This window comes from Peromyscus maniculatus, chromosome 18, assembly GCF_049852395.1.
Source record: "Peromyscus maniculatus bairdii isolate BWxNUB_F1_BW_parent chromosome 18, HU_Pman_BW_mat_3.1, whole genome shotgun sequence".
NCBI lineage: Eukaryota > Metazoa > Chordata > Mammalia > Rodentia > Cricetidae > Peromyscus > Peromyscus maniculatus.
Window position 1 is genome coordinate 41,173,793 of NC_134869.1, and position 7,258 is coordinate 41,181,050.

The 7,258-nt window shown below is 50.6% G+C and overlaps 1 protein-coding gene and 1 long non-coding RNA gene across 4 annotated transcripts in view; one reads left to right on the plus strand and one right to left on the minus strand.

Moving 5' to 3' along the window:
• Window positions 1–2,584, minus strand: part of Rab3ip (RAB3A interacting protein) — a 45,500-nt gene extending 42,916 nt beyond the window's left edge. The window contains exon 1 of one of the 3 annotated variants that reach the window (XM_076553959.1): window positions 2,337–2,584. The gene's annotated coding sequence lies outside the window, so the exon portion shown is untranslated. Of the gene's footprint in view, window positions 1–1,445; window positions 1,580–2,336 lie in introns of those variants that run through there. The other 2 variants (XM_076553961.1, XM_076553960.1) reach the window with 2 other exon arrangements.
• LOC143269167 (uncharacterized) lies at window positions 1,922–6,558 on the plus strand. Its single transcript, XR_013045563.1, has 2 exons — window positions 1,922–2,082; window positions 3,849–6,558. It is a non-coding gene; the product is annotated as an uncharacterized LOC143269167 (long non-coding RNA).
• The last annotated feature ends 700 nt before the right edge of the window (window positions 6,559–7,258 follow it).

The window sequence follows — 7,258 nt, forward strand, 5'->3', positions numbered from 1 at the left end:
AGTAACAGTGGCGACAGCCATGCCACCATCATCAGAACACTTGGGTAGTTTTTAATCAGACACACAAGCCGGGCGATGGTGGCGCACGCCTTTAATCCCAGCACTCGGGAGGCAGAGCCAGGCGGATCTCTGTGAGTTCGAAGCCAGCCTGGGCTACCAAGTGAGCTCCAGGAAAGGTGCAAAGCTACACAGAGAAACCCTGTCTCGAAAAAAAACCAAAAAAAAAAAAAAAAAAAAATCAGACACACAAATAATAACACCTTTCACCTGCATGCCCCTCCCCTGCCCCTAAATGTTAAACTCTTTTTTCAGAAGGAGCAACAGTGTAAAGCCCCACTTGGGGGTCCCCCTCAACAGTTTTTTTTTTTTAAATCCTGGCTTTGATATCAGCCAGTTATAAAGGAGAACTAAGTACCACAGGCAAACCATTCTGACTCTCCGCACTTCGGTTTCCAGATTTGCAAAACCTGATAAAGCACCTATAACCTAAGAGTGTCCTCAGGACCAATGAGCCAAGGGTGGCCTCCAACAGCAGGCAGCGTGCCCAGTCTCCCGTCAAGCTGGTGTTGGCTCCCTCGTCCCTCCCCCACATCTCAATGGAACGTCTAATCAAACCCATAGCCCACCTTTATAAAGCTCATGCTGGGTTGAAACACGGAGAAGGGACATACACTGGCATTTTGATACGTTTCTACACAGTGTGCTCAATCAATGATTTACTCGAGGTCGCATGCGTGGGGAGATGGTACTGAGAGTTATGCCCTGTTCGTCAGTCCAGAAGATGGGCCTATCTAACGCCTGCAACACATGCAGAACTACACGTTTCTCCTGAGCCACGGCATAAAAATGAGGGATGGGCTAGTCCTAGGGAGCTTTCCATTTAAAGAAGTATTTACAGAGCATACATGCATGCAGCAGAGTAGGGACTTGAAGAAAATCTGACATACAGAATGTTTTTAAAAGTATAGAATTAAACTGATTCAAAAGCACAGCTGGATTTAAACAGAGACATCGCTAATCAAAACTCCACAATGCAGGGGAACAGCAAACGGGCCGTGGGAGGTTCAGATGTACTCGAAATCACTGATAGTGAGTGGCTCTGTGACGGGAGCAGGGAAGCGTTCCATCAAACACACTCATTCACGAAGGCATGCATTAATTCAAAACCTCGTTGGACTGGAAACAGAAAAAAGTGTAAAGCTGTTTGTTCTTATGGTAGGAATTCATCACTGAGTAAGTAAATCGGTGTAATCTTTAAAGCCATTAGGGCCTTTGGGATCAGACCACACAAGCCAGATTCAGAATGCAGTGTCCACCCAAACACGAAAAGTCCTCTCAAAGCGCACAGCCCTAGTAAATAAATAACACATGCTAACAGAACAAGGCCCCATAAAACTGGTGAGCTATTTAACTGAATCAAATATTTACAATGATGGACTGCATACCTATTCTGCTCCTCTTTTTCCTCGCGATTTGTCATCCATTGCTTAAAAACAAAAACTTAACAGTGTACCGAACAGAAACTAGGTCTTTCAAAAGATTTACCATAGAACAGTAATCCTCTTATCGGCCTCTCCTCAAATTATGCAATCATTCCACAGCAAAAAAAAAAAAAAGGATCACAGGACTGCTTCCTTGACTCGGGGGACACTGAGAAGTGTACAAACAGGTAGGCTGAGTACAAGGCAACATTTCCTTGAAACCGAAGTGCCTCTGGGGCATCCGTTCTAACTCGGTGCAGAGCGCTCCTCCAGCCAGCCATTACGGATCGATGTTTTAATCTCCAACAACTGGCAACTCCTGGCGCGCTGCAGCGTCCACCCGGCTCCATCCCTTTCCCCGGCCTCCAAGCTGCTTTTCCGCCGGCGGTGGTGCGAGGGGCCCACGCAGGGGGGGGGGGCGCGGGGACGGGGAGCCGGTGTCCTTCCACTCCCGCGTCCGAAGTCAGGCCGGGCCGATCGCGGACGAGCACCCGCTCTGGGGCCGGCGACCCCCCTCCCCAGCACATCCCCGGCCAACCGCGCCCGCCGCGGCCGGGCGACTTCGCCAACTCCGTGACCCAGGCCGCAGCCGGGCAGCCAGGTGAGCGCCGGGGACCGCTCGGCCCGCGGAGTTAATGAGTAACGACGGAGCCGCCGCCGCCGCCGCCGCCGCCCTCCCGGTTCCCGGGGCTCGGCAGTCGGCGGGCGACATCCGTGCCCTCCCCGCCGCCTCCTGCACCTGCTCCGGCCGCGCTCCGGGCCGGCGGGACGGGCGAGCGTGGCGCCGAAGGGGGGCGGTGCTCGCACCGCCGGAGCCTCTCTCCCCGTCCTGGCCGCCGCCGCCGCCGCACTCACCTGCCGGACCCGCCGCGGCCACCGCCCGCGCTCAGCGGCGCTCGCTCGCAGAGCCAGCCGCCAGGGAGCGCGTCCCCTTCCCAGCTCCGGAGACGCGGAGGACGGCGGCGGCGGATCGACGGCGCTCCGCTCCGCCGCGGCCGGGCGCACAGCGATGGGAGCCGGGGAGGGAGAGCCGACTGCGCCTGCGCCGAGAGAGCCGGGCGGGGAGCCGGGAGCGGCCGTCCCCCGGGAGAGAGGGCGGGGCTAGAGGGCCGGAGGCGGGGCCGGAGGCGGGGTCGGAGGCGGGGTCGGAGGCGGGGCCGGAGGGGAGTGAGGGGGCCCGCGCGCTGCGGCGCCCCCTGGCGCCAGGAGGGGCTCGGCGCAGGCTGCCCCTCTGCGGAGTCCTGGGTCTCCTAAGGGCGGTTTCCCTGGGAACCACTCTGGCTGGGGCACCCCGGGGCTAACTTGGAGGGTGCTGAGCTCTCCTGGCATGGGAAGAGGCTTTGGACTGTGTGAGTTGAGGACAAGCAGAACCGACCTGAGATTCGGCGTCCATGGATACCAGAAGCTGGACCCGGGAGTCGGGGCATGGGGGCGGGGGGAGGGGGGTGTAAAACCCAGATCCTTTCCAGCAGTTTCCAAGAAGGTCTCGTTCCTGTGTCTGCCTTCTCTCACCTTTTACGGGAAATGTTTTTAATGTTTTGTTATCAAACTTCCTCCCCACACTCGGTCTTTCAAGTTGGAGAAGCCCTTAAGTACAGACAGAATCAAGCTCTGAAAAACAGAAACAGGGGGAGAAGGAAAAAAAAAGCAATCATCCCCACTATCTCGGTCAATATTTAGGATACTCAGAGAAAGGAGCTGTCCTTCTGTGTTGAGTACATCTAGGAGGCGGTAACAAAAAAGTAGGTTCTGTGTGTGGGGGTCCTGTGATCAACCACCTACTGACCTCTCTGTGACCTTGAGCGCGATCAATCTTCTCGCTAATAAAAGGATATAAGAATGCCTGCCTCACTGAGGTTTTGAGAGTTTAGATGGTTTAATATATGCGATCAGTGTACTGCTCGACAGAGCATCCGGTGAATGTAACCCTTCTGCAATCCAACAGAAGCCTAGAGTCATTAACTATTTAATAACTCATCTCCAATATATTACCAATTCTTATCCATTCTTATCCCCCAAAGAATCCTCAAATTTATCTTGTGTCATTCATCACATAATGCCTTCATCATTTGTAGACTCCTAACTCTTCTCTTATGTTGTGTCATCTATCCGTTTATTACATTTTGTCTCTGCACCTGCTAGACAGAAAGTCACACACACACACACACACACACACACACACACACACACATCTTTTATCCTGTGTAGTCTTTCATTACTTAACCCAGGCTTCAGTCTCTTTGCAAACCATTCCAATGCTCACCTGCCATCAAACTGCCCTTACCTGTGATGCCATAGAAGTTTAACTCTTGCTAGCACATTCCACACCACCAACTGTCACTGGAGTTTTCTCTCTTTTCTCTTTAGACTGTGTCTGGAGAACAAGCACATGGCCTGGTGCCAGAGAACTCTGCAAATGTAAGAGGAGCTGACACACAGGCTGAGTACACTATGTGGAGAATGAACATTGGAGGATGGGCTCTCTGATGTATTCAGAGTAAGACCCAAGACATCATGGGTCTACAGAAAAGAGTAATGACAATACGTTTGAATCCCACAGTGACCCATGTGCAAGCTCCAAGACTCTTGGATAGCAAGCTCTAGCTTGGTTTGAGAATGAACAGAGTGACTGTGGCCACTTGAAGCAGAATGGCCCCATAGGATCATAGATTTGAATGCTTGGTCATTAGTGCTTTTTGACAGAGCTTAGGAGATGTGGCCTTGTCGGAGTGGCTGTGGCCTTGGTGGAGGAAGTGTGTCACTGGGTATGGACTTTGAGACCCCAAGAGCCCAACCCAGGCCCTGTGTGTGTGTCTCTCTCTCTTCCTGCTGCCTGCGAATCCAGATGTAGAACTCTCAGCTACCTCTCCAGCACCACGTCTGCCTGCATGCCGCCAGGCTCCCTGCCGTGAAAGCAATGAACTAAACCTCCGACCCTGTAAGCCAGCCCTGTTTAAATGCCTTATTTATATTGTAAGAGTTGCCATGGTGACAGTGTCTCTTCACGGCAGTAGAACGCTGAGTAAGGCAGAAGCTGGTGGGACATTGCTGTGACAGGCCTGGCCGTGTTTCTTGGTGGAATGTGGACTTTGGGACTTGGGGTTAGGAAAGCAGTCGAATGCTTTAAGCAGGGTTTAGTGGGTTGTCCTATGAGGGGCAATGGAAGACAGTGGTACTGAGAGCAATATAGTTTATAACGGCCCGGCTCAAGAGGTTTCAGAGAAGACTATTAGTAAGTGGCCTGGAGATCCTTTTCTTGTGATATTTTGGTGGGAAATGTGGCTGTTTTCTCGCCCTGTCAAAAAAAAAAAAAATAGCCTGAAGCTAAAATGAAGAGTTTTAGATTTGTGGCATTGGCAAAGGAGATTTCAAAACAGCCTAGTGGTGACTATGTTGTGTGGTTATTCATGGCCAGTCTTAGGCAGATCTATAGTGAAAAGGAGCAAGCTAGGCAAGGAAAAGTACAAAATGTACAGTTTGAGCACCAGAGAGTATAACGGAGTCAAAGTCCAGTGCTCAAGGAGATAAAACGTTTCAATAAAAGCCCTGTCCTAAATGAAATAAAGGGAGTGGTGACCTCAGTGCAAGACCCCCCAGGTAAGGTGAAACTTAAAGAAAAGCTTAGGCTGAGCAGTGGCAGTGGTTCAGGCCTTTAATCACAACACTCAAGAGGCAAAGGCAGACAGGTCTCTAAGTTCAAGGACAGCCAAGCTTAAGCAGTGAGGGAGAAAATGAATTTGACTGTGGGGGCCATGTTCAAGCAAAAGAACTTGGCCACGTGGTTCTGGCTTTAGAGTCAAGCATCCAGGAAAGAAATGTGTTCTGGAAACTCCTCTAATAGCTGGAAGCTGAGAGCATACACAGAGCTGTAGCTGCAGTTTTTGTCCGAGCAAATATAGACAAGTCTGCATTTGAGGCCACTTTCCTGGCGTGAGAAAAGGGGATGTGAGAAATTTGGACGGTTGAAAGGCTTAACAAAGACCCTAGGCACTAAACTGTGTGATTTCCTGAAAAATAACCACTTTAAGAATCTCCATACATGCGGGACGGTAGTGGCAAATGCCTTTAATCCCAGCACTCAGGAGGCAGAGGCAGGCGGATCTCTGTGAGTTCAAGGCCAGCCTGGTCTACAGAGCGAGATCCAGGGCAGGCTCCAAAGCTACACAGAGAAACCCTGTCTCCAAAACAACAACAAAAAAAATCCATAAATACAAAAAAAATATGTTGGGAATTGGCCTCTGTCTCTCTGCCTGTCTATCTGTCTCTCTCTCTCTCTGTCTCTTTCTTTCTCTCTCTCTTCTCTCTCTCTCTCTCTCTCTCTCTCTCTCTCTCTCTCTCTCTCTCTCTCTCTCTCTTCCTGAGCCATACATTAAGCAAATATGTTTTACTCTATTCCACAGTGAGAGGACTTCCTGGTTTCACCGAATTCAGTTTCCTTACACCCTCAAAATACTAAAAATAATTCCCCAATTTTGTCTGATAAAGCTTTGAATGGATTACTGCTACTGGCCACCAGAAATTTTTTTTTCTATTGCTTTACATTTTGTTTATTTCTGTGGGTGCAGTGCTGCATGCTGTGACATGTGTGGAGGTCAGAGGGCAACTGTCAGGAATTGCTTCTCTTCTTGCACCATGTGGCTTCCAAGGATTGAACTCGGGTCATCAGGTTTCACGGCAAGCACCTTTGCCTACTGAGACGTCTTGCTGGCCCAGTATGGTTTTTTTATGAGCCAAGTGGTGTGTGCTTGTAATACCAGCACTCTCAGGCCTAAGGTAAGAAGATTAGGAGTTCAAGACCAACCTGAGCTACACAGAAAATCCTGTGTCAAAGTGTGCGGAAGAGGGATTTTTTTTCTCTTGTAAGGAAAAGCTCAAAGTCACATAGATTAAACAAAATGAAATATACACTTTTCACACACATGCAGGAAGTTAGTATGGCAGATATCTGGTAGGCAGGAACTCCTGTCTTATGACATCATCCCCTAAACAAGTAACTTCTACTTTATGATCCATGATAGCTGCTCAGGCTCCAACAATCACATCTCTTTCTTAGCTGACAGAACAGGAAGTGGTGGGGGGGAGAAAAGAACACAACCTTCTATTCCAGGCCATGTCTAAACGCTATTGGCCAAGTATAGTCTCTACTGTGGTTCTAACACTACACCAGAAAGAAAGAACCAGTATCAGAGGTAGCTAGTGTTCTCTCAGTCACCATCTGAGACAAGGCTTCGGACAGGGCAATGGAGCTGTGATGGGACAAATATGGGCAAAGGTGCCATAAGTGTAAGGACTCTCCGTGTGTTCCGAGACCTTGAGCAGTTAGAGGAGTTGGCACATAGAACAAGTTCAAGTTGGGAGGTAAGCCTTAAAAGACCCAAAAGAGGAGCCGCCAGGTGGTGGTGGTGGCGGCGGCGGCGGCGGCGGCGGCGGCGGCGGCGGCGGCGGCGGCGGCGGCGGCGGCGCCACACGCCTTTAATCCCAGCCCTTGGGAGCCAGAGCCAGGTGGATGTCTGTGAGTTCAAGGCCAGCCTGGTCTACAAAGTGAGTTCCAGGAAAGGCTAGTAAAGCTACACAGAGAAACCCTGTCTCAAACCACTCCCCCCCCAAAAAAGACCCAAAAGAGCCATGGGCCTTCAAAAAAGATGACTGTAAAATAAAATGTGCTCCAGACAGGATCTTGTCTGAGAATCTCGTCTCTCATAAATGTGGACAGGGTTTCTTCCCCCCGCCTCCCCCACCCCTTGACAATAAGAAACATCTTCTTGTTTCCTTTATGT